The 27,657-nt window shown below is 35.4% G+C and overlaps 1 long non-coding RNA gene across 1 annotated transcript in view; it reads left to right on the top strand.

The window, feature by feature from the left end:
- The first annotated feature begins 2,620 nt into the window (after positions 1–2,620).
- Positions 2,621–27,657, top strand: part of LOC141410900 (uncharacterized) — a 39,931-nt gene continuing 14,894 nt past the window's right edge. Inside the window, exons 1-3 of the long non-coding RNA XR_012435706.1 lie at positions 2,621–2,924; positions 22,060–22,195; positions 27,355–27,395. This is a non-coding gene — a long non-coding RNA (uncharacterized lncRNA). The remainder of the gene's footprint in view (positions 2,925–22,059; positions 22,196–27,354; positions 27,396–27,657) is intronic.

Genomic DNA, 27,657 nt, shown 5'->3' with positions numbered 1-27,657 from the left:
ATAACTATGTAGGGCCTTTGTAGTATAGATCACACCTGTTTGTAAATGTAAAATTGAAATAATCCTTATTTTTAGATGGGATTTCTTTTAATAGGGGATTGTGTTTTATTTTATTTCTCCTTTTCTAAGTTTCACCATCCATATCCTTCAAGAGCCCATGTTATCTTAACCTCTATCTCCCAGTCAACCCCCTTTCCTCCAACTGACAGACAGTGAGATGGGTTTTCTACAAGTACTGGAAGTCTCAAAAGATCTCTACATAGAGAATATCCAGAATGAGGGATAGATGACACATGGATGGATAGAAGGATGGATGGATGGACTCAGAATACATTCACAAACTACTTTCTGAACGTTCTCAAGATAAGTTTTTGGAATAAGCTAGCACCTTCGAATACCGAATACCAATCTATAGAATATTAAAAATTAACTTTTCTCATTACAATATAGAAGACATATGGACTCATGAATTACTGTGATAAATGCATTGAAACATGATAGAAAATCTATTGCAGCATAGGTAGATTTTTGGTGTGATATATCCATGAAACTTTTCCACTATAATAAGTAACCTTATGTATATAACTAAAACTACATATTTAGATGAAACTATGAGTAATTTTGGCCTTATAAACAATGCCTTTCCCATTTGGAAGAAATATTCTTCCTATTAAAAAGACAAGAATCTCTTCTCCAAGGATTGCTTTGAAAACTATTTCCTCAACAGCTTGGTACAGGTGTTAACAGGAAAAAAGAACATTGCCGGGAGCAATTCCCTACTGAACAAGAGCAGGGTGTAACAGAACTCTTGGCAAAATATGGTTTTGATCCAGAGTCCGGAAGGGACTGATGAATCATGAAAACCACAGGGGAGAAAACTGAATATTGCTCATTAAGATGCTGAAAAGCAGCCTCCTCAGGCCAGCCAGCCTGCAAGCTACAGCCTTCACAGTTACCTCACTGCAAAACGGGCTCAGCTTTTCCAACAGCATTATGGTAATAAACTTTAGCTAAAGTCAGCAAGTGATGTTGTGAATTTCATTCCATTTAGAGTAGCAACTGAAAGCAATTGAAGTTTTAGAAAAACCATATGCAATTGTGAAGTGGTGCATCAGGGAATTAGACATCTCAAGCAATGTTAATTATATTTTGTGTGGTTTTTGCAGGAAGCTGGGAGGGGAAGGATTCTAAGTATGTTTGTTTCAAAATAGATGCTTAAATTTGGGGAGTTTATTGAAGTAAAAAACAATAGACATTTTCTTAGCATCTATAATAAATGAAGGTGTGACATAGGAGCCATGTAAAATTGGCAATACTTGGCTTTTTTACCTACAAAAATGGCAATTTCTATAACAACCTAATATATACTATGGTAGATTTTACAAAAATTACATGCATACCCACTTCTAAAAATACATATCCGGTTATTTCCATTTTGGGCATAAATTATGCATTGTCTCTGCTGTCCCCTACCTCCATGGAAGCCTTAGATACAGATAAATTGCCACTTTGTGACAAGATAGGATAAAAGCTAGTCATTTTCTAACTCCAAGAAAATGAATAAAAGATATAAACAAAGAAAAGGGAAAGAAGGGGAACAAGAAAAGCAGAAGAAAAGAGGCTGCAGAAAATAACTACATCTTTAAAAATAGATAATTTTGTATAAACATAAAACAAGAAGAGTCCATAAATGGAGGTGATACTCAGACTTAAATGAAACCCAAAGGCAAGTAAAAAACTTTGAAAGAATTGAGGAACCTCAGGATGGAACCCACACACTGGATCCAATGGAAAAATTCTTGTCAAATTCCCTTGGCTGTTTTAGAAGTGCTTGGAGTTTGTTGTTTAAGGCTATTATTTCCTTACAAGCCACGTGAGGTTAATAGAGTCCCTGACACAGAGAGCCTGAGAAACAGGCAGCTGTATCCATCCCTGTGCTGTGTTCAGGAGAAAGAGCATCCAGGTGCTGTAGTTCAGCCTACAGAACACCATGAAATATGGGATCACTAAATTAAACAATTACTAAACTTACATAGACTAAGTAATCATCAAACATTGCACTATATTTGGGTTTAGGGACTTTTTTTAATTTATTAGAAAAAAATAAGTTCATTTTATATTCCCTCTTCAAAAACTGCCATTGCGTTACTTTCACAGTAAAATAACTTGGCTTGGTTTGCGAAATACTACAATTCAGTTTTATGACATCTGAGTGTACAAACACCTCTCCCCAAATACTTCCTTCAAAGGATTGTATGGAAATATAAAATAATAAAATGCTTTAAAAAATAAAAATTGATTTTCTGTTTTAATATCCATCAGAGATTTTATTTAGTGTTTTACAATTTTTGTTTTAGTCAGAAAAATATTTTAAAATATTCCCCTCTGAGCTCTAAACAAATATTAGTCATAGAAGTATTTTGATAGCTAGCTAAGACAAAAAAGTTAGCCTCATGATCTATCTCTTTTCTTTATGCACTTTAAATTGGATACTAGGATTTATTTTAGCTTAGAGTTTCTGTATCATTTTCCTCTCTTCTTTTCCTACTCTGGAAACCTAGCTGCTCAACTGGCTATTTTTAATGTAGCTATTTTAATAAGAACTAAACAAAAGCTTTTTACAGTACTGCTCAAATATCTAAAATATTAAGCAAAAGTCTACTGACACAGAAAAATAACCAAACAACTGCTAATGATTTTCTTATAATTTCTGTATTTTTATCCTATTTTTCCTATAGAGCTCTCCAAATTCCAAGGGATGTTTTGGTTTTCCCACTCTGGACACGAGAGCCATTGCCAGGGAGCAGCTGTGGCCCATTTGCAGCAGGAGCGTCCACAAAGCCTCTCGGGCCTGGGAACTGAGCTGTCTTCCAGGCTCTGGTGCAATGTCTCATCTGCAGATGGAAGGAAGCCCTCCTGAAGTGGTAGGTAGGAATGGAAATGGAATAGTGTTCAAGTGGGCAATGATAGGAGACAAGAACAGATAGCACTTAATTAAAACTGTCTCCTCATGTCTCCCTGGAGTTTACTTAGGCTGCCTGACAGAGAGCAGCCTGCCCCAGGAGTCTAGTCAAATACATCATAAAGGAAAATAATATTCTAGTATGTTGGGGCAAAAGACAACCAGACTGCAATGCCTAGAAATGAACTTGAAAATATCTTGACTTGGCAATGGTAGCCAACCACTCATGTTTCTAATTTAAAAATCTTCAGAAGAATCAAGCCTCTTGCCTTGAAACTCCCTCCTTTCCTTCCTTCAGGTGTTTTGCATGCCATGCCCAGGCTTTCTTTCCTGTTGTTCTATTCTGGAACGTTAAATGCATCTCTGTGTAGATAAGGTTCCGAATTTCAAAGTGCTATTGTTACCTGGGCGGGTATGTGCTAGATGCTGTCTATACATGCTTTTGACTACCTTGCTGGTAAGATCAATCACTATTTTCAATTCACTGAGCCATAATGAAGAAGAGGAGTACAGACAAATCAAGACTGTGGGCGTAGTACTGCTTCCCCACTCCATCCCACAACCCAAGCCCAATTAATTCGGCAGTACCACAGCGATCTGGAGCTGCAGCAGCGCAGGTTTCTGCTACAGCTTTTATGACCTATGTTTGCAAGTCTGTGGATTGTAGTCATGTTAATGACAAACACTCCGTGCCCTTGGAGAAATTCTGCATTAATGAAACCTACAAAGCACAGAGCTGCCCCTTTGAAGTTGCTGCTAAACCCGTAATATTAGCTTGTGAAGCATTAGCCGAGGAAATGAGCTCGATAAGAACTCTTTCAGTAAGAGCTCTAAATTGATTATTTCCTTCCCAAAATAAACTTGCCAGGCAGCCCTGTGGGCTAACTTCCGAAGACTTGCTCTGCCCAGGAACCTTATCACAAGGAAATGAACGGCAAGAACTCAGACAAATATGATAAGACACGTTCACAAGATATTAATACAGACACAAGATTCAGCCTTTTCTTAATGAATCTAAAATCTCTTGGGTGTTGCCATGAGCTAAATATCCATTAATTACATCCCCAACACGAGGGAAGAAAGTATAATATTTTTAATGATATTACATAGTCAAATACAAAATCCCCAGTTAAGAATAAAAGGCGGCGAATACAGAGCTGTATGCATTGTGACGCCGAAAACTTCATATTTAGAAATCACATAAAGTATGTAAAGAAAAATCTTTCAAGAAATGGCCACAGAACAACTTTTGAATTATTTAGTTAGTTATAAATTCACCTTCCTCTTCTGTATGAAATCAGAGGCAAAAGTCAAATTTTCTGTTAATAATCAGATCTTTTGGGGTATATATGTAATAATTAATATCTTTAAGTCCATTCAGACATTTTCTGCATTCCTTGGTCTTCCCCAGTTAGTAATAGCCACAAAAGAATTAGGATTTGGAACTGGAAATTCTTGGGGGTTTTGGTTCTGCAAAGTAAAAGTCCCTTTTTACCCAGAATTATTATGTGACAAGGTTAGCGCTGCTTAAATGCATTGTTGCTGTAATTGTTTTCAGATCAATATATAAATATTGATTTATATACTTCAGAATGTCCATTTTTTCTTCTACATTTGTAGTATGTTCTTCGTTTACTGTTCATAAATTGAAACCAATTTGCTATTAGGACATTTAAAGAGAATTGTTATTCCAATAAAAGGGTGGAGTTGAGATCACTCTCTTTTCTTTTCAAAGAATAGATTGGTAACAGTCTAGAAACATAATTTTATTATGAAAAACGTTTAAATAAGTAAGCCTAGCTCTTAAACCCTACAATTCTCATTTTAAAAACTGACAATTACTGTAGCTTTCTCTTTGCATTTTAGCCTTTGAAAAAGACAGGAGAAGTCAAAGCCATGTTTTCTTGCAAAAGAAAACTATAATTTCACAATCCCTTCTGTAGACCTTAAAACGTACTGATGGTCAAAGTAGTAGTTACTGAATTACTAATTCTATTAGCGCGGTTGTGAGCGCAGACCCCTCCCCACTTGCCAATGCCCCTGCTCCTGCACAGCCGCCTGCTTCCCGGGATGCTCCCAGACCACTGCTGTCAGACCTGTTAACAAAAACAGCTCACCCTGCAACTCAGTGCAGGGCAGGAAAGTGAGGGGAGAAGTTCTTCAGCTCCAAGAGCCTTCAGAGAATTTTGGAGTAGAAAATAACTTATTGTGGGAGAACATCCTGTGCATGATTGGATGTTTACTTCTGCCCATCCCAGCAAGGCAAGAGAATATCTGCAGACATTGCCCTACGGAAGTCCCAACCCTCCTACGGGAAGAACTACAGCCACCCCTAACTTTTAAGGGAAAATTACATTTGTTCCTTTATCTTTTTGTTGTTGTTATTTTATTATTATTTTATTGTTGTGTTGGGTGGGGGTACATTGTGACATTTATAAAACTTCTTACAATATATTAAATATATCATACTTAAATTCACCCCTTCCCCCATTCCTGGAATGTTTTCAACTGGTATCATTTTTGCATTTACACAGTATTTGTGGCGTATTCACTCCTCTATCCCCTTTTTCCACCAACTCTGCCCTCCCACTGGTACCAATCCCCCTCCCTGGGCAGGACCTGTTCTGCCCTCCTTTTCTCTGATTTTGTAGAAGAAAAAAAAAATGATGTTTTTGCTTGTTTGTGATAAAGGCAGCTACACAGGGAGTTTTCTTGTAATATTTTTATGTACATATGTATTGTAACCCCAATTGTTTCATCTCCTCTATTTTTCTTCGTTCTCTCTTAGTCCCTTTCTTGTGGTGGTTTTAGCCAGTTTAAGATTTCTGTATTCATTCTTCTATAGAGAGCATGTCAGCCATATTCATCTTCTTAGTTTCCTTCTTTTACCCCGACCCTCTCATTTGTGACCTCCCCTTAGTGTGACCCATTTTTCATAGTATTGCTGTATTTGTATTAGGTCTATATTCCACACATGAGAGAAATTGCTTCCTTATCTTAAAGATGTCTCCAAGATAGAAAACATGTCTCCTTAGTAAAAAGCCCATTAACTATTAATAGTTTTGGGGACAGTATTGTATAAGTTGTTATCTTCTGACTTTATACCTACTAAGTAAGAAAATTGCAATTTCCTACAATTAAAAATTGCAAATCCATGCTACAAAATGAGATTTAATTCAAATTGTAGGCTAAGTTTTGTCAGTGTTGGGCTTTCCTTATAAGATACATTTTCTTTTGTTCCTCTCCACATTTTGGAGGTACTGAAGGAATATTATAACCTCACCACTATATACATGAAGAAATGTGTATTTGGGGACAATCTAACACAGTCAATATGTCAATGTCCAGGAATTAAAACCCAGAATTTCCATACTGTTTACCAAGTAGAGCAGATTACATTTACCTCAATAAGATTAATTTATTCATTCAACTAACAATAACTGAACTCTTATTACATTCCAGGCACACAAAACTTAGTAGTCCAAACTATAATTTCCATCCTCATGAAATATGCATTCTAATGTATAAACACAATAAATGCATAAAATGTATAGTATGTTAGGTTATTATATGACTTGGGAGAAAAAAATCAAATAGAGAGAAAGTGTGAAAGGGTGAAATTGTACAGGGGGGTATCATCATTTATACAGACAAAGATGTCCTTTTTCAAAAACGGAAAACAGGAAGGTAAAACAGGTCCTGCCTGGGAAGTTTATGCCAGGGAAGATGTAGGGAAAGGTTGTAAGAGGGTGAATATGGTGGAGGGTGAATATTATGTACACATGTGTGTAAATGGAAAAATGAAACCTGTTGAAACTATACCAGGAATGGGGGGGGGGATAAAGGAGAATGATGGAGGGGGTAAATTCAACTATGACGTATTGTAAGAACTTTGGTAAATATCACCAAAGTGACATTTGTTGTACCCCCAGTACAACAAAATTTTAAAAGATTTTTAAAAATTAACATTTCAGTATCCAAGGAAAGAGCATTTTGGGCAAAGGGAAAAATGCTGGTGCAATGAGTGCCAATTCTGAAAGATATTTTCACAGACAACAATTTCCTGAATAGGACTCTAATAGCTTAGGAAATAAAAGCAAGAATTGATGGGTGGGACCAAAACAAATTAAAAACCTTCAGCAGAGTGAAGAAAATAATCAACAGAGAGAAGATTTAGCCTTCAGAATGGAAGGAAAATTTTTCCAGCCATTCACATCACAGAAGACTTATACACAGTAAATATAAAGAACTAAGAAAAGTAACAAGAACAAATAACCCAATCAATGAGTGGGCAAATGATCTGAACAGACAGTTCTCAAAAGTACATATGGGCAATAAATATGAAAAAATGCTCAACATTTTTAGTTACCAGGGAAATGCAAATCAAAACTACATTGAGTTTCCATCTCAACCTAGTCAGAATGGTTATTATCCAAAAAAAACAAAAATAGTAAATGCTGATGAGGACCAGGGGAAAGGGAAGTAATTATACACTGTTGATGGGAATGTAAATTAGTGCTGCCACTTCGGAAAACAGTAGGGAGATTGCTCAGGAAACTGAAACAACTACCATATGACCCAGATATACAACTTCTGGGTATATAATGAAAGGAAATGAGGTCAGCATTGCAATGGAGATGTCCACACACCCATGGTCACTGGAGCACTATTCACAATAACCAAGCTATGGAATCAGTCTAGGTGCCTATCAGCAGACAAACTGATAAAGATAGTTTGGTGTGTATACAGAGTCATGAGATGAGTGGCAATTCTGAAAGATATTTTCACAGGCAACAATTTCCTGAATAGGACTCCAATTCCTCAGGAAATAAAAGCAAGAATAGGGTATTCTACACCAAGAATAACAAAACCATGTCATTTTCAGGTAAATGGACAGAACTAGAGGTTCTAATGATAAGCAAAATAATTCAGACATAGAAAGATAAGTATTTCATGCTTTCTCTCACATGTTGAATATCAAGGATTTCAAATAAAATAAAAGGTGCCCTAAAAGCAGTAAAGGGAAGAGTAAAGAGGATTGCAGGGGAAGGGGAACAAGAGAAGCATAGCAGAGTCTACAACCATAGCACCCTAAAGGCAGCTCAATTTGTCTGATCTTGGAAGCTAAGCAAGGTTGAGCCTGGTTAGTACTTGGATGGGTGAAGCATAATAGAGGAGAGTAAGGAGGGTGGATACAATAAAAGCATGACAAATGTATGTTCAGAAATGTCACAGTAAAATCCATTAGCATGTATAATTAATGTGCATTAATAATTATAATGTTAAAAATTCTGTTATTTTATGTAAATAAAGCATATTTTAACTCTATCACAGTAGAGCTCAACCTAACTTGACTCATCTTTCCTTTTAAAACAAATATTCTATAAATCTCCCTTTACTGTTTGAAAATTAAAATTTAAAAAGTCATTATAACAACTACGCATGATTGTGCATGCCCGCAAGCAGGAGGATGTGAAGTTCAAAGCCAGTCTGGGCTACATAGTGAGAACCCGTCTCAAAAAACCCCAAAACAAAACCAAGCAAAAGCAAATATAATATGTTAACTATAGCATAAGGAAAAGAAGAGAGACTAATTTACATAAAATAAAATACTTCTACAAAGGTCTGTACTCCAGAAGACAGTGAAGTGTATTTGTGGATTACAGTGACTAGAGCTGTGTGACAGCTGCAAGAGGTATGGTTGCCAATTACATCATTCTTCCAAATGATGAACAGCTTTAAGAAAAGCTCTAAATGAAATGGAATTCAATCTTCCCTTGACTTACCATGGTTATTACTCTAGACTAAACCAAGGGTGACCCCAATTAGTCATGGCCTGTGTAAGGCCCTCCCTTTGAGTTCAGATGGACCTTGTGACTTGATTCCAACCAATAACTTACTACAAACTTGATGAGATATCAATCCAGTGATTGTGTCACACCAGATGGCAAGGATGAAAAGATTTTATAGGTACAATTAAGTTTCCTAATCAGTTGATTTTTGAGTACATGAATGAGAAGATTATCTGAAGTAGGCCTGACCTCATCAGGAAATGCCTTTAACTGAGAGACTGGAGAGGCTAGAAGCAGCAGAGATCTTTTCTACTGCCAGCCTTGAAGAAGCAAGCTGCTAAGAGCCTATAGCTGCAAGGATGTGAATTCTGCCACTAACCACATGAGCTTGGAAGAGGACTTATTCTTACATGAGACCATGTGCCTGGTTAAGAGCTTAATGGAAACTTTCTAGAACCCTGAACAAAGGACTTTGCAAAGTATGTCCAGAATACTCATCTTTACCCAGAAAGACTTGAGATAATAAACTCAGTCAGCCCTCCATATTCATAGGTTCTCCATTTACAGATTCAACCAGTGTAGGTTGAAAATACGCTGAAAAAATTACATCTGTACTAAACATGTACACTTTTTCCTTGTCTTTATTTTCTAAGTAATACAATATAACACCTGTCTATGTAGCATTTCTGTTATGATATATGTTATTAGATAGTCTAGAGAGGGTTTAAAGATTACGAACCTCGTAGGTTGTATGCAAATACCAGAGCACTTTATTCAACCCTTGAGCAACTGTGGCATCTACAGAGGTCTCAGAACTGTGTCCTGTGATATCAAGGGAATACTGCATTTGTATTTTTAGGCTTATTTGATGTGGGTTTTTACTCAGCAATTAAAAAGAGTTACACTTTAAAAAAATTCAGTGCACAATAAAAGCATCACAAATTATTTTTGTATATAATTAAGGCACAGGTAGATGGAGGTCACAGTGATATCAGAGGCACATTTAAGTGTCACTCAGTAAGAGGATTCTTCTTTGTGTACCCTCCTCACTGTAGGGTTTTTGGCATTTCTGGCCTAACTACTTGTAGCATCCCACTGATGGATCACTATGTCAAGAAGAGGGAAAAACTTAAAACATTCCAAATTTCCACTTTGAAGACTCTATTTCTCTAGCTAAGACTTATAGCATACAAAATATTGATTCAAGAGAATATAACATTCAAGAGGGTTAGACAGGAGGATCACAGTTCAAGGCCAGAGAAAGTTAGCCTAAGACCCTATCTGAAAAACAACTAAAAGCAAACAAGGACTGAGGATGTGGAGCAAGTGATAGAACCCTTACCTAGTATATGTGAGGCTCTGGGATCCATCGCCAGATATTGATGCAGATTTTATTACTGGAGCTCAAGTCTGGTTTTAATATTTAAGGAGACTTAAATTCTTGCTAGCTAGTGAAAATTTGAAAAAACTGATAAAAACCTTAGATCTCTTTCCCTAGAGGCCAAAAATGAAGAAAAGAGTAATAGGCAGTTTTTTTATAAAATTGTGGACTGTACTAAAGATGTGTTACTGCTCTGTGAAAGCACAGCCTTTAATCTAAGTGGGAGATTTCAGAGATGGAATTGTGGAGACAAGGCAATGACCAAGAGACAGCAGAGATAGAGCTATGGACCTAAGAATGTGTTCTTCAAATCACTGCTTCTAGATAGGGCTCAGCAACTCCTGACAGGAGCCACCCAATGAACACAACTTCTTCCTGTTCCTTTGCTGCCAGCAATGAACTGAAAAAAAGGAAGCTTGAGGAAATCCTTAAAGATAATGAAAGAGTAATTACAATAATCTCTGTTTGACCAAACGTTTAATTAAAAACAGTTGAAGAGAAAACACGTGTTTCTTATCTTTCAGTTGTTTTATAACCGGCAACAAAATTGAGAAAGTAGAAACTCAGAAAATTAAGAAGCAAGGACATTTTAAAAAACACAATCTGAGGTGCAAAGGTAAAATTTTGGTGCATAATCTGGAAAACAAGGGGCAAGACAGTGAAAATGAGCTTATCGGCAGTTTTAGGAACCTTATTGTTCATGGTCCATGATCACTGTCTTAAATGCCTGCCCCCCAATTCTTGGCTTGTTTAAATGATCTGATTTTGACTGAAATATTTGAGCTCACTGTAAATCAAAGAAATTAGCTGTGATTTTTTTTCTCCCACATGTATTATAATTTTCCCCTAAAATAATGTCTGTGTGTTTACACAGTTGATGATTCTTTTCATCAGACAGAAATTTATATTGTCTGGATGAATGAATTGCTTTGGTTCTCAAGGATGCTTTATGAATTCTGGTTTAGAGCACTTAAGTCGTCTCTTGCACTAAAATTATGAATAAAGTTCTTTTCTCCCACAATTTTTGAGGGTTTTAAAAAGTGTGTGTGTGTATATATATATACATATATATATATATATACACACATATATGTATATATATTTTTGGCATAAAGAGTGAGGTAAAGATACAAGTTTGCTAGCACAGAATACATTAACAATATAAAGTTCCCATGGAACTTTCTCCAAAATAGGTCATATTTTAGGTCACAAAGCAAGTCTTAACAAATATAAGAAAACTGAAATAACTCCCTGCATACTGTCTGACCACAGCACAATAAAACTAGAATTCAACAACAAAAGAAACAGCAGAAAATACTCAAACACATGGAGACTGAACAATACATTGCTCCATGATCAGTGGATCATCAAGAAATAAGGGAAGGAAATCAAAAAGTTCCTAGAACATAACAAGAATGAAAGCATAACTTATCACAACCTATGGGACACAGCAAAGGCATTCCTAAGGGAAAAGTTTATAGCCACGAGAGCATATATTAAAAACAGAAAGATCTCAAATAAACAACCTAATGATGCATCTCAAGCTCCTAGAAAAACAAGAACAAGCTAAACCCAAAACTAGTAGAAGGAGAGAAATAATAAAAATAAGGGCTTAAATCAATGAAATAGAGACAAAAAAATTACAAAGAGTCAACAAAACAAAAATCTGGTTCTTTAAAAAGATAAATAAGATTGACAAATCACTGGCAAATCTGACTAAATTGGGGAGGAAAAAGATCCAAATTACTAAAATTAGAAATGAAAAAGGAGAGATCAAAATGAACACCAAGGAAATCCAGGGAATCACTAAGAACTACTTTGAAAACTTGTATCCAAATAAATTAATATAAAAGAAAATTTAAATTTAAACTAAATTTAAGACACATATGACCATTCAAAATTGAAGGAGGAGGACATTAATCACCTAAACAGATCTATAATAAGCAATGAAATTGAAGGAGCAGTAAAGAATCTCCTAAAAAAGAAAAGTGCAGGATCTGATGGATTATTTGCTGAAATTTACCAGACCTTTAAAGAAGGACTAATACTAACACTCCTCAAACTATTCCATAAAATATAAAGGAAAGGAAAACTGCCAAACTCATTCTATGAAGCCAGTGTTACACTCATCTCAAAACCAAATAAGGACACAACAAAAAAAGAAAATTACAAGCCAATATCTTTAATGCACATAGATGCCAAAATCTTCAATAAAATAATGGCAAACTGAATTCAACAGCATATAAAAAATATCATACACCATGATTAAGTTGGTTTCTTCTCAGGAATGCAGGGATGGTTCAACATATGAAAATCATTAAATGTAATACAGCATATTCACAGAAGCAAAGACAAAAACCACTTGATCTTCTCAATAGATGCAGAAAAAACCTTCGATAAAATTCAGTATCCTTTCATGATGAAACTAGGAATAGAAGGAATGTACCTCAACATAATAAAAGCTATATATGATAAGCCTATAGCTAACATCATACTACATGGGGAAAAATGGAAATCATTCCCTCTAAAGACAGGAATGAGACAAGGGTACTCACTCTCTCCACTCTTATTCAACATAGTCTGGGAATTCTTAGCCAGAGCAATAAACCAGGAAGAAGAAGTAAAAGAAATACAAATTGGAAAGGAAGTAGTCAAACTATCCTTATTTGCAGATGACATGTTCTTATACATAAAAGACACAAAAAACTCCTTCATAAACAGCTACAGCAAAGTAGCAGGATACAAAATTAATTTACAAAATCAGTAGCCTTTCTACAACAACAATGAACAGACTGAGAAAGAATACAGGAAAATAATTCCATTTACAATAGCCTCAAGAAAAATTAAATACCTAGGAATAAACTTAATAAAGAATGTGAAAGACCTCTACAAGGAAAACTATAAACCACTGAACAAAGAAATCAAAGAAGACTACAGAAGATGGAAAGATCTCCCATGCTCATGGATTGGTAGAATCAAAATTGTGGAAATGGCTATATTACCAAAAGCAATCTACATGTTTAATGCAATTCCCATCAAAATTCCAGTGACGTTCATCACAAAGACTGAAAAATCAACCCTAAAGTTCATTTAAAAGCACAAAAGACTTCAAATAGCAAGGCAATACATAGCAAAAAGAACAACACTATACTACGGAGCCATAACAATGAAAACAGCATGGTACTGGCACAAAAACAGACATGTTTTTATTAGTGATACAGAATAGAACATCCAGATATGAACCCATGCAGTATGTGTATATAGTTGATGCAGTGTAAGAACCTTTGTAAATGCCACAATGTACCCCACCCAGCACACCAATAATGGGAAAAAATTGAATTCCCACCTGGTTTAACAATCAAGACAGGGCAACTTGTTGTCTACAGGAAACACATCTTACTGACAAAAATAAACATTGACTGAGGGCGAAAGGGTGGAAAAAGATTTTTCAAACAAATGGACCCTGAAAACAGGAAGAGTAGTTCCCCTCCCTAGTTTCAAGATAAAAATCATTCCTTCATCCATGCATTGTGTGCATGTTTGTGACATGGCAGTGTTCTGGAAGGAAATAAATCATTAAGCCCTCACATCTCTCCTCTCTCTCTCTCTCTCTCTCTCTCTCTCTCTCTGTATTTTATGAACACAGAGTCTGTTCATGACAATTTTCTATGTAAATTGAACTAGAAGCTGGAGAAGGTAGAATGAAAGCTCCATCATGTTTGGGGTGGTGGCCACAGTACTTGCCTGCAGCAGTATAGCCACTGAGTTGGCAGTCAAAGTGGGACATGAGTTGCACTTCTGTGCCTTGTATACCAGTGCTGTAGGGTAATGACTGGCCATGGGCTTCTAAGCCTCATTCTCCAGCTTTGAGTCTCCTAAAAATTCAGCAGACAACCAAGGAAGAAGAAAAAAATTTCCTTCTCTCTCTCTCTTTTTTTTTTTTTTGAAAAACAAAAAAACTTGTTTTATTATTTGATAATCGTATAGGGAGTTTTGTTGTGATGTTTCCATGTACACATATATTATACCTTGGTTTTGTTCATCCCCTCCATTATTTTCCCTCTACCCCATTCCCCTCCTTCTACCCCATTCCCCTTCTTCAAATAACTTCAACAGGTTATAATGTTCCTATACATGTATAGAAAGTATATCAACAATATTCACTCTGCTCTAACCTCTTCGTTTACCCTCCCCTTCCCACTAATACCTTCCCCTTAGCATGACCTGTTTCAAATTCCTGTCCTTCATTGTTTAAGTTTCTGTTCATTATGCAGTGGGGATTTTGCCTATAAATATTGTGCATAAATGAGTCCAACCTCCTCCAGTACTCTTCCTCACCTTTTTCCTCCTACTCTGTATTGTTCAACAGTTTTCATTGTACCTTATTCTTATATGGATATGATACATTTCATTATTACTCACTTTCTATCATTCTTTTCTTCTTTTCCTTCCCCTTACTCTCCTCTAACAGTCCCACTCTTAGAAACATGTTCTGTATATATTTATATGTATATGTGATTCTTGTATTTGTATTGGATCTATCTTCCATATGTGAGAGAAAAACATTTGACCTTTGTCTTTCTGAACCAGGCTAACTTCATTTAACATGATGTTCTCCAGTCCTATACAATTATCTTTGAAAAAAATCATTTTTATGGCTCAATAAAATTCCATTATACATAAATTACACATTTTCTTAATCCATTCATCAGTTACGGTGCACCTTGGCAGTTTCGAGAGTATAACTACTGTTAATAATGCTGCAATAAACAAGGAAGTGCAAGTATCTTTATTGTAACCTGACTGATACTTGCTTAGGAGTAAAATTTCTGGGTGGTATGGTAGTTCCAGTTTTAGTTTTGGGGGAGCTTCCATACTGTTTTCCATAGTGGTTGCACAAATGTACATTGTACCAACAGTATATGAGGGTTCCTTTTTCCTGCATCCTCTAAGTGTTTGAATATTTTCTGCCATTTCTTTTGTTGCTGAGTTTTATTCCATATGGTCAAACAGTATGAAGGATGTTATTTCAATTTTCTTATATTTGTCAAGGCTTGCTTTATATCTTAAACTATGATCTATTTTAGAGAATGTTCCACAGGCTGCTGAGAAGAACATCTATTGTACTGCTGCCAGATGAAATGCTCTGTATATGTCTGTTATATCCATTTGGTCTAAGGTATAATTTAATTCTGAAGTCTCTGTTGATTTTTTTGTCTGAATGACCTATCTATTGGTGAGAGTAGGGTATTTAAGTCTCCCACTGTTATTGTGTTGGGGTCTATCTGTGCTTTTAAGTCCAGTAGTTTTTATTTAATGAAGTTGGCTGTGCCAACTTTGGGCACATATAAGTTAACAATTATTTTCTCTAGATGTATTGTTCCTTTTATTAGTATGAAGTGACCTTCTTTGTCTCTACTGACTAATTTAGGATTGAAGTCTTCTTTATCTGATATAAATATTGCTACTCCTGCCTGTTTTCAGGGGCCATTTGCTTGGAAAATTGTCTACTCTCCCTCTTTTCTAATAAGTCAGAATCTATTTAAATGGATTTTATCTTAATGCAATTAATAACTTACTGACAACCATATAGAGACTCCTTTTTATATGTGTTCTCTGTTTAGGAATACCATTGTAAAATTATACCTGGAAAGGTGGAAAAGGAACAGAAAGCTATTTTAGTCCTAACTAATCCACCCACATGTTCTGATAAAATCATTTGCTAAAAAAAATTAATGCAGTATAATTAAGATACAAAAAATCACAAAGATATTGCTTGTGAGTCTTCAAATTGTGTACACAGTGACATAGCCACCATCCATTTTGGTGAACACTTTTCCAATTATGAGAAACCTGGCTTGCATTTCCTTAATAAGCTTCCATATTTGGAAGCTTATTACCTAACCAATCACCATCTGCCAGCACTTTTTCCTTCCTTCCCTTCAGTGTCATGAAACCACACACTGGGTCACCTCCCCACACAGGTGCCTCCTGGACCTGCCCAGGCTCCCACTCCTGTCCGGGACACCATGGCTTCCAGGCTCCACTGGCACAGACACTGATGATGGCTTTAGATGAGAGTTTTCAGGAAGGGAAGGGAGGAAGAAGAGGTGTGGAAGAGGAAGGGTAGAAGCTCATTGTGGCTTTCATTTTCCTTTTCCTGGTGACTGATGATGGTTGGCTGCTTTCATGAGTTCATTGTCTGTTCCATTCACACATATTCTTTCATGGAGCATCTGTCTAAACATTTTGCCTATGTTACATTATTATTTGTAATATAATTAATATATTCTGGACACATGTCTTAGTCAGATACATATACTATTACTACTTTCCCAGTCGGTGGCATTTCTATAATTTACTTAAAGTATTTTTATTATTAATTCATACTAATTATACAGAAAGACAGTGCTTTGTGTGTTTAATGGTTTCTTTTTTGAGACAGGGACTCACTATGAAGCTGAGGCCAGCTTTGAATTCACAGTCCTCCTGCCTCATCTTCCTGAGTGCTGGGATTGAGTGTAGGTGTGCACCACTGTGCCTTAGATTACTGGTGTTTTTAATAATTATTACTTTTTGGTTTTGATAAAAATTTAACTTTTTTAAAAGTTTATGGTTTTTTTGCTTCTCATGTTTTTGCTTTTTGTTTTTGTGTAGTTGAGGAAATCTTTACATTCCCAAGATCAAAAAAATATTCTCATACATTTTCTTCTAGAAGTTTTATGTTCAAGGTCTATGATCCAGCTCATAACTTTTGGGGTAAGAAGTTACAAGGCAATTGAGTTCGTTTTTCTGTATTGATATCCCATTTCTCAGTAATATTAAGACACTCATTTTAGAATTGAATCTTCCTGGTATCTTTCCTCAAATTTCAGTTGACCATCACTGTGTGGATTTATTTCTGGTTTCTATTGCTATTTGTCTAACCTGTTGCAGATACACACTGCATTGGTCACTATAGGTATACAGAAGGTCTTGAACACAGTCAATTCTCCCATTTTTTTCTGTCCCAAACTTTCTACTGTTCTACATCAGTGCCTGAGGCTGCCTTCAGTTTCCTCCCATGTGGCTCTCTCCATGACCAGTTCACAGTTGTTTCCTCTGTAAGACCATGTAGACAATCTTCTAGAATGTGTTTTTAGAATAGAGTAACCTACTTTAAGAAGTGCATCCCATCATCTTTGCCCCCTTAGGTGTGCAAAACCCAGTCACAACTTGTATGCACAGAGCAGAGCACGTTGGGATCCACAACATCTTACATTAAATTCATTCTTGAGCATTGAATAATTTTTGATGCCACAGAAAATGACATCATTTAAATTTTATTTTCTAATTGTTTAAAAACTTTATGTCTAATATACAATTCTATATAAAACTTGTTTCCTTGAATTTGCAATATTTCCTTAGTACCTTTAGTTCTTCATCTGTAGATTATATGGTATTTTCTGGTTGAGCAATCATGTCATCTGGGAATGACAGCTGTTTAACTTCTTTTTATAGATTATTTATCCTTTTCTTTTTTCTCTTGCCCTGCTATGCTTCATAGAATATTTAGTGCAATATTGGGTAGGAACAGTGAGAAGGGACATCTTGACCTTTCGTGATCCTTGAAAAAAGTGTTTTAATATTTCAATATTAATGATGTTAGCTGTATTTTTATAGACACCAGGACCTATTTTTATCAGCCTTTCCCTTATTTGCTGAATTTTCATTATGAAATTATTAAATTAAAAAATTTTTTTTGCTCATATAGCATGCAACTCCCTGCTAAACTTTTTTAAATTGTGTATTTATACATTAAATAAATAGTTTTTAAGCTACTTGCCTTGAGGTGGTTGATTTTGCAGCAGAAGACAATTATCAGGTTTGGGTACCCAAAAGTAGGTGTTATCACAATAAAAACCTAAAATAACATCCTTGGCTTTGAGGAAAGCATATGAATACAGGAGCCTAGTGTTTCAGTAGAAAAAGTTTGGTGTGTTTTGGCAACTGAATGAAGGTCAGAGAGGTCACAGCAGACCAAGTGAGGCGAACTGGGTACAGATGGTGTGGAGAAGGAGGCAGGTGCCAGAGAATGCAGGGTAGTGAAGACAGGGTAATGAATTGGATTCTATTCCTCTCATTGTGGAAAGTTATGGGAATGATTTCATATTAAACAGAGAACTAATGCAATCTAATTGATGTTTTCAAAACAACACTATTAAAAAGCTACCATCTAAATAATGAGTTATAAGACTAAAAGGGAGACTACTTAGAAGGTGCTTTTATGTAGTTCAGTTATGAGATGATGCAGTCTCGGACTAAAGTGTTTGATGGAGGAGGAGATGTGAAATGGTAAACTTATTTTAGGCACATTAATAAAGACATACATTCTGCATTCCTTGTGTTAATCTTTTGTTACTCAGAATTCTTGTTAGTAATGTGCGTGTGATTTCTGAAAGACTGCAACTCTTCACACTCACCAATACTTTTTCTTTGTATTATAGAAATTTCATGGCCAAATTTGTGCTCAACCTTAGGAAATTACTATGTAATCTGTGCACTATTATTCCTAATGTGCTCATTCTTTATTTGTTTCTGTAATTTTTTTCCTGACCTGATTTCTTGTTTTACTTTAGATTGCCAATATTTTTTAAACTACCTCAAATTCTATGTGGAATGAGGTGATAAATAAAAACATACAAATATTTTATGATAAAAACCCCCTACAAATTAAGAATAGGAAGAATGTATCTCAAGACAATGAAGACTGTGTATAACAAAGCTACAGCTAACCTCACACCCAATGTGAAAAGTTGGAAGCTTTTCCTCTAAGATCAGAAACAAGATAAGGATGTCTACTCAACACTACTCTTATGCAATATAGTATAGAAAGTCCTATCCAGATCAATTAGACAAGAAAAAGGAGTGAGGGCACTCAAAGTTAAGCTATAACGAAAACCCTAAATTAATTAACAAACTAAGGAAACAAGTAAGACAAGTAAAGTTGAGGCTATGAAAACAACATACAAAATCAGTAGTGTTTGTGTATACCAACAATAAACTTTCCTTAAAAAAATCATGAAAACAATCACATTTATAATAGGTACAAAAATAATAAAAATACTTAGGAATAGGGCTAGAAGTTTAGCTCAAGTGGGAGAGAACCTGCCTAGCAAGGTCAAGGCCATGAGTTCAAACACTTATACCAAAAATCAAAAACACAAAACAAAATAAAAACGCTTAAGAATAAATTTAACCGAGGAGATAAAAGACCTGTATATTGAAAACCATAAGACTTTGTTAAAAGAATCGAAGACACAGATAAATGAAGATATATCCCATGTTTATGAATTAAAACAAATAATATTGTTAAAATGTTCATAATACTCAAGGCAATCTAACAAATTCAATTTAATCTGTGCCAAAATTCCAGTGTCATTCTTCACAAGAATGTAAAAACAACCTTCAAATTCACATAGAACCAGAAAAGACCCTGACCATACCACCTAACACCAAATGTTCTATGCAGTTATGATAATCAAACCATCCCGATAAAAAAGACATGGACAGAAAATAGACCAATGGACAGAATTGAGAGCTCAGAAATAAATGTTCAATAGAATTTTGACAAAGATGCCAAGAAAACACTATGGGGAAAGGACAGTCTTTGCGATAAATGGTGTTGGAAAAACTGTATATACACATGCAAAAGAATGAAAATAGACCCTTCTCTCACACTATACACAAAAATCCACTCAAAATAGGTTAGACTTCACTGTGAGACCTGAAACTCTAGAACTGCATGCCCTCCTTAGCAGTGGTCTGGCCATCAGTTATTACATATGAACCCACAGAAAACAAAAGCAAAAATAGACCCATGAGCTCATTGCCAGGAAAAGGCTTCTGCTCAGTCAAGTAAACAATCTGCAGAAGGGAGAGACAACATACTAAGTGGGAGAAAATATTTGAAAATCATACATCTAATAAGGGATTAATATCTAGAATACCCAAGGAACTCAGACAACTCAATAGTAAAAAAACAAATAATCCAATTTTAAAATGTGTTAAGGAGCTGAATAGACATTTCTCAAAAAAAGATATATGAATTTCCAATGGGTATATAAAAAGGTGCTCAACATAACTAACCATCAGGGAAATGCAAATAAAAACAACAATAAGATATTATCTCACACCTTAAAGTGACTATTGTCAACAAGCTGAGAGATAACAAAGAGGGGGTCCTCTTGTACTTGTACGTTGTTAGCAGAAGTGTAAATTGGTACAGCCATTATGGAAAACAATGTGCTGGTTCTGGAAAAACTTTAAATTAGATCTGCTGTATTGTCCAGCAATGGCACCACAGAGTATATATCCAAAAGAAGTAAGATCAGTGTGGTAAAGAGACATCCACACTTTCATGTTCTTTGCTCCATTATTCACAATGGGCAAGAAATAGAATCAACTTAAGTGTCCATCACCAGAGGAATGACTAAAGAAAATGTGACATGTATACTAGAACACTATTCACCCTTCATTTTTATTTGTTTATTATTTTGTCTCTGAAATATCTTACTATTATTATTATCAGTATTGTTATCACTATTGGTGTTGTGCAGGGTACATTGTGACATTTACAAAATTCTTATAATATATCATAGTTGAATTCACTCCTTCCATCACTCTCCTTTATCCCCCTTCCCACTATTCACACCTTTAAAAAGAAGGAAATCCTGGTGGGAGAAGGATATCCTGTATTTGTGACAATGTGGATGAAATTTTCAGAGTTTATATTAAGTTAAACAATCCAGACATAGAAAGACAATGTAGCATAATCTCACTTATATTTAGAATCTAATAAAAGTTAAACTTATAAAAATAGGAAGTAGAATGGCAGTTACCAGATGCTGGGGAGAGAGGGATTAGGAGATGTTTGTGAAAGGTTGCACTATTTCAATTATATAGAAGGAACATACTCAAGAGATCTGTTGTGAACATGCTGACCATTGTTAATAACAATGTGTTATAGTCCTATAAATTATTAAAAGTAAATTTTAATGTTCTCATCACAAAAAATAATTGTGAGGTAATTCATATATTAATTAATTCTATTTAGCCATTCCACAATGTATAAATATTTAAAAACATGTACAAGGTAGCTATATAAAACTTTTGTCAATTAAAGATTAAATAAATTATAATAAAGTTAATAAATTATTTATTTTAATATACAAAGACTTGTATCAAGTAACCCGACATGGCTGTAGACACCCAGGTTGCTTTAATCTTTGGGAAGGAGAGATGGAAGAGAGACTGGACAGAGTTTGATGTGGGCTCACCTGAACACCATTGTTTGCCCCCTGTGGCTTTTATAAGATCAGTTAGTGCATATTTGGAAAACATATTAGGGTTGGACTATTGTTAGGTTGCCTTATAAGGAGCAGAAAGGTAGAACTGTGGGTAAAGTGCTCACAACTCTCCCAGACACACCCACTTTCTATAGGAAGGCCTGTCAAATTAGAGAATGGTTAGTTTCTGCAGGCGAAAAATTTTGGCAGAAACCAATATTATGGTTTTTGGCAGCAAATATTAATCTGGAGAAGAGCTTAGAATGATTTAGCTTACAGTAGCTGAAACAGTCCCAAGTATAGGTGGGAAATAGCTTCTGTCATGTGCCACAGTGACAAGTCATGGCTCTGGCCAGGACAGCAGCTCGGAGTTACTCTGTTGATAGTTTCTTTCCATTATTTCTTAACTGTCCATAAACTCTGCTAAAAATTACAGGTTCTCTCAATGTATGGGAAATTACAGCAAAAGGGTCTATTCCAGGGAATAGCAACATTTCTTTCTCCAAGACCAAGGCAGCAGTCACTCTAGAAATTAATGATACAGATAACTTTTCCAGAAAAATGTGAGACTCACAAGAGGAAATATTCTGTTTCTAGAACTGCACAGCAAGATGGTGGGAACAGAGAAGGTTGGGAGTCCATTTGTCACCACCAAAAACCTATGAGCTGTAAGGAGTTCTGAATCTAGCTGTGGACATTTTGTGACTGTACCCTTGGATGGTAAAGCTGGCAGGTGAGTGTGCAGGTAATTTATATAGGTACAGGAAAGAGAGAAAGTGAGGAAAGAGAGAAGTATGTCTGTCCATACCTTCTACCCTTCTGTCTAAGCTCTTCTCTCATTTGTAAGTGTTTCCACGTGGTTTTATTCCTGTATGTTTTTGGCAAATGAATGCCAGACTAGAGATTTCAGAATGAATTATGACTTTTTCTTCATTTAGGTCTACCACCCTGTCCTTTCAATTTACAAGTGAGAAGTACAGATCTATTTAAAATGGGATGGCAAGATCACTACACCCTACACTCATTCTTCTTCTTTGAAGAAGCAGTTTTTGATATAAACAAATTTGTAAAGCAAAACACAACTACTTTCATCTGCCAGATCCAATGTAGTAATTTAATAGCCATGAGATTATTTAAATAAGTAAAGTCTGTAAAAATATCATTATAAAGCCATTAGTTTCAGCATTTACTTCAAAAGTAACATTGACTCTGACAGAAGCAATGATCTGGGATTTGTTTGAAAATTAAATTGTCATTTATGGGGAAATGTTTTGCCTAGTGCAGTTATAAGCAAGAAGAAAGGCATTAGCATCCACTGAGTTACTAGTTAGTGTTATAAATATCCTACAGATACACATGATTATTTTGAATAGATATTTACACTTGTATTTTCCCCATTCTACTAGACAGTCCCTTTTCACCCATGATTAGGATCTTCCTGGATGAATCAGTGCCAACTGAGCTTTTTGTCAATAAATTATCTACAATCTATGTTTATCATTCACCTGTGTTTGTTATACCTTCCCTCACTGTTACAAGGTCCATGATGGCAACGCCCAGGTTACAAGCTTTCATTGATCTTTTTGGAGCACAAGCCTATCTGACATTTTAAAAACACCAAATGTGTCTTTTTCATTTTTTTTTAAAGTTGTCATGAGCACCAACATACTAAAAGCCACTTGATCAGAATCTCCCCCCTTGCAAGGACCTTACTAAGGATAGATGCCATTGGAGCACTTACTTTCTGTGTAGTGCAGTATAGAACAGCTGTATGAGCTCTAATTCAGATCACAGCAGCCCATGACTTGTCACTAGCATTATTGACATATCTACTTGAAAATTCATGTCATGACCAATTTTAAAATTGATTTGTAAGTAACTGAAACATGAACTGGAATGCCCTGATGTCATATGGCTGTCTCTCCAGGTAAAGAACAGGATGACCTGACCTGTTCTTTGTGACTAAAAAGCTAGAAATGATACACAACAACCATGAAATCAAAACAAAAGCAGTTTTGAAATCTAACACATAACAGGAACAGGGAAAGATGCCCTGCTCACTCACAGGAGAGAAGTCTTACTGGTGCTGGAGAATATCCAGTCTACTAACAAGTCTCCATACTTTATCTCTACATAAGGGATTGTTTTGCTATTCAATGCTTATCATCAATTAATAACTTATCATGAGTCAGAATCTAATAGAAAAAGGATCAATGAGCCTATCTAATATTTGAAATAAAAAATGACAAAAGCATTATTTTTAAAGCTATAGTTATATACAAGTTGAGTATCCCTCATCCAAACTGCTTGAGACCAGAAGTGTTTCAGATTTTTTTTTCCAGCTTTTAGAATATTTGGACACACATAATGAGATACGTTGGGGATGGGACTCAAGCCTAAACACAAAAATCATTGACATAGCCTGAAGTAATTTTATGAAGTATTTTTTGAGCGTCTGTGTTTTGACTGCTGCCTTTCACATGAGGGCAGGTGCGGAATTTTTCCCTTTGGCCATCATGTCGGCACTCAAAAGTTTTGAATTTGGGGGCACTTCAAATTTTGTATTTTCAGATTAGGGTTGCTTAACCTTAATAAGAAAAAATAGTACCAAAATATGGATGCCAAACAGAACACATTCAGAAAAACATTAAGAAGTACTGTTCACATTTCTCCAATGGGATAGCACAGACAGATAAGAACAAGCCTCAAACAAAACAGGTGTGGCATGGTAGCCAAAGCCTGGACTGTGAAGCCAGGCAGCTCAGGCTCAAGGTGCAGTGCCACCATGGCTGTCCACGTGACCTCAAGTAAGGAGATCACTTCTCTGGGCCCGTGGCCATGTTTATAAAATGAAAACGATAACAGCACCTTCTCTTAGGATTGCAGGGAGAATTAAATGTTTCCAGAACAACAATATCTAGAACACAGAAAACACTACCTGAGTGTTTAAATTGTCTTGCATCTTTTTGGTTTAGCCACATGAACATTCTTAAAACACATTCAAGAGACATCAAGAGTTTCATATATTAAATTATATGAGAATCTGATTCAGTTTTTGCCTGAACTTGGGCCATTAAACTATATTCCTTTCTAAAATAAATTTTTTAAAGTCTCTTCAGTATTTTCTAAACTGTATTTAAACAAAACTGTATTTTTCTTTCTTAACAAACAGATTTTTAAAGTGAAAATTCAGGCATGAAGTGGCATGCCACTTTACTAGAACTGTGGCCTGGGGTAAATCGCTATTTGTAGATTCCCTATACCTGTGTACAGTCTTTTCTTGTGAGTGTTTAATTTTTTATTACCAAATTTAAGACAGGTTAAGATTAAGATTAGTTGCTAGAGGAAGGAGCCAGGTCTTAAAGGTAAGAAGAGCTGAAGTCATGAATATTTGAGTTGTATGTGATGCTGGTGGATAAAGGTTAATCTGATTGCTACCTGTTATGAAAGGATCAGTTAGCAGACTTCATACAGCAGTGTCTGGTGGTAGAAGGAAACTTAAAAATCTTACATTAAAAAAGTATGATCCGGCCAGATTAAACAAATCATAAAAATGTACCTGGTGTTACAGAGAGAGTGCTTTAGAGAACACTTCATATGTGAACAATAATGTGTACTTACATGTTTAATTTTAGCATTAGAAATCCAAGTGTTACCTACATATGCCCTTTAAAAAATTACAAAGAACTTTTAGGAACTTAGCCCAATGCTATTTCCAAAATCCAAGTTATTTCCAAGTTATTTCCAAATTCAAGTGACATGAAGTCAAATAAAACTTAAAATAAAATGAAACTATTAAACATTTAAAATGTTGACACTAAAATATTTAAAATGTTATGTTAGTCTGTTTGGGCTAATGTAACAAAATAACTCAGACTGAATATTCAACCAGCAGCAGAAGTTTATCGCTCACAGCGCTGGGAGTTTGGAGGCCCAAGTAAGCATCGGTAGACTTGGTATTTGGTGAGGCCTTGCTTCCTGCTTCACAGAAGGGCAAACAAGCCCCTGCAGGCCTTTCTCACAAAGATATTAACTCCACTCCTGTACACTCTGCCTTCATCCCCTAATCACATCTAAATGACCCACTTCTTGGTACTATTGCATTGGGAATTGTGTATGAATTGTACATGAGTTTGGAGGTAGAAACACATTCAAACTACAGCAAATGTTTTACTTTAAAAGGAGCATACAGGATCATATTGATTGAATACTTATTTAACTAATAGGCAGTGATTTAAAATAAGAGCATATCACCTTCATTTTATGCAAATCACAAGAATTCAAAGATTTTCAAGCATCATGAGTGTTCATGTGTTAGAGTGAAGTTATTTCACAATTTCTAGTAGACATAAATGGGGTAATGTACAGTAACTTAAGCACGGCAACTCTGTACACATTTCTTTTCAGTAACTCTTCTACTATAAAACTGGGAGCAGAAGCAGTCTGGTCACTGTGATACCATGTGGTATCTTCCAAAGACAAAACCACAAAGCTAATGCCAATCCAGAAGTGTCTTCACCAGAAGGTGTACAAATAAGAAATAAGGATGATGCATTGAGCTCCATAAGACTAAATACAGTCCATTATAGGAACATATAAGCATAAATTTAAAACTTTATTCAGTTAATTCTGAGATAACAATTGTTGACTCTTAGAAATATCCTGACTCAATGAACAATTCCAAAATTGCTTTGAAATCTTAAAAGCATGTGTCATACAAAATTATGGGAACAACACAAAAAGCAAGTACAATAGGAAGGGCAGGTGTTTTGGTACTTACACAAGACCAGATTCAAATCTGACTGCATGCCTTACTATTTGGATGACTTTGAGTTAATAACTTAGTAGCTTTGATCCTTAATTCTATTATTCAAATCTAGCTTATTAGTGACTACATCACAGTTTTTGTAAGGATGACCTGAAATTGTATTTCTAATGCCCTGAGCCTATCATTTATCCACTTAATTAAACAAGGCTATGGCTATGGTAGTGTTCATTGAACAAAGTAATAATAGCAAAGACAATAGTATAAACAGTTATGTCATTTTTTACTATTGTAAAAAAATTTTTTTAAAAAGCCTTTTTGGTTGCTAGTCACATGTAGAACTTCATAATCAAAGGCTACATATAACTTACTTTATTAATAACACACTGCTTTTTGACAGTGAAGGCTATTGACCAATCATGAATGCATTATGACTTCTGATTAACTCTTTCCAATAAATTCAACTCATATCAGGAGATCAAGCTAACTCATATGTGATTGAGCTAAAGCATATGTGATGCTGGGTAGTTCAGTTTTACGCTGTTAAACCCACACCAGTTGCTTTCAGAAACTAGAAATTCTAATCATCCATACCCCTGCCCCAGGGCACATTGGATTACTGAAAGAATGTGATAAACTAACACCACTTCCAGATCTTCTTTTTATTTCTAATCAAATTCAATCCCAGCATTCTCTGGCTTCTCTTGGTCAAAGGGATGTAAAGAAAATTGAGTTCAGAGAATACAAGTGAAGATTTTTTACTATCAACCCTGAAGTTTCTAGTTATGTACAACAAAAGTCCTCAAAAAGATGACCTCATTTTCTCTACAATTAAAATAATTTTAAGGCCATATACCCCTCACTTCAAAGTAGAAACATGACAAAAACTCAAAGAACTACCTTACAATTTATAAATTTCTTGAAATTCTTTTTAAAGAAAAAAAATGTCTTATTTGACCCTTAGGAAAGGAACAATAATGGATGCTGTACTATATCCTCATTCAAGCATGATCATTATATCGAAACATTATATTGTAAGCGTTCTTTTTCAAAAGCTTCATGTAGGTTCATTCACTTAATGCAGTACACCTAAGAATCAGGTAATGTTATTATTCACTGTTTTTCAGATGAGAAAACTGAAGCACAGGAAGTTAAGAATCTGGAGATGGTAAGTGGCAAAGCAAAAACTCAAGCCCCACATTTTGTCTCCTTGACTGCTGATGCTTATTGCTTATTTTATAATGATCTGAAAACTATAAAAATCAGAAAATGATCATGCCATTCATAAATGGGATTTTTATAAATGATTTTAAAGTAAAAAATAACCAAATAATTATGTTTCAGTTTATTTCTCTATATGGACAAGGTAGCTAAAAATAGCACAGGGTTTACCAATTAAATTAACAAATGTTACCAGAAAATTAGTCAAT

The sequence above is a fragment of the Castor canadensis genome, chromosome 9 (genome assembly GCF_047511655.1).
Source record: "Castor canadensis chromosome 9, mCasCan1.hap1v2, whole genome shotgun sequence".
Classification (NCBI taxonomy): Eukaryota; Metazoa; Chordata; class Mammalia; order Rodentia; family Castoridae; genus Castor; species Castor canadensis.
The sequence above is the reverse complement of the archived record's forward strand: the minus strand, read 5'-3'. Positions and strand labels throughout refer to the sequence as shown.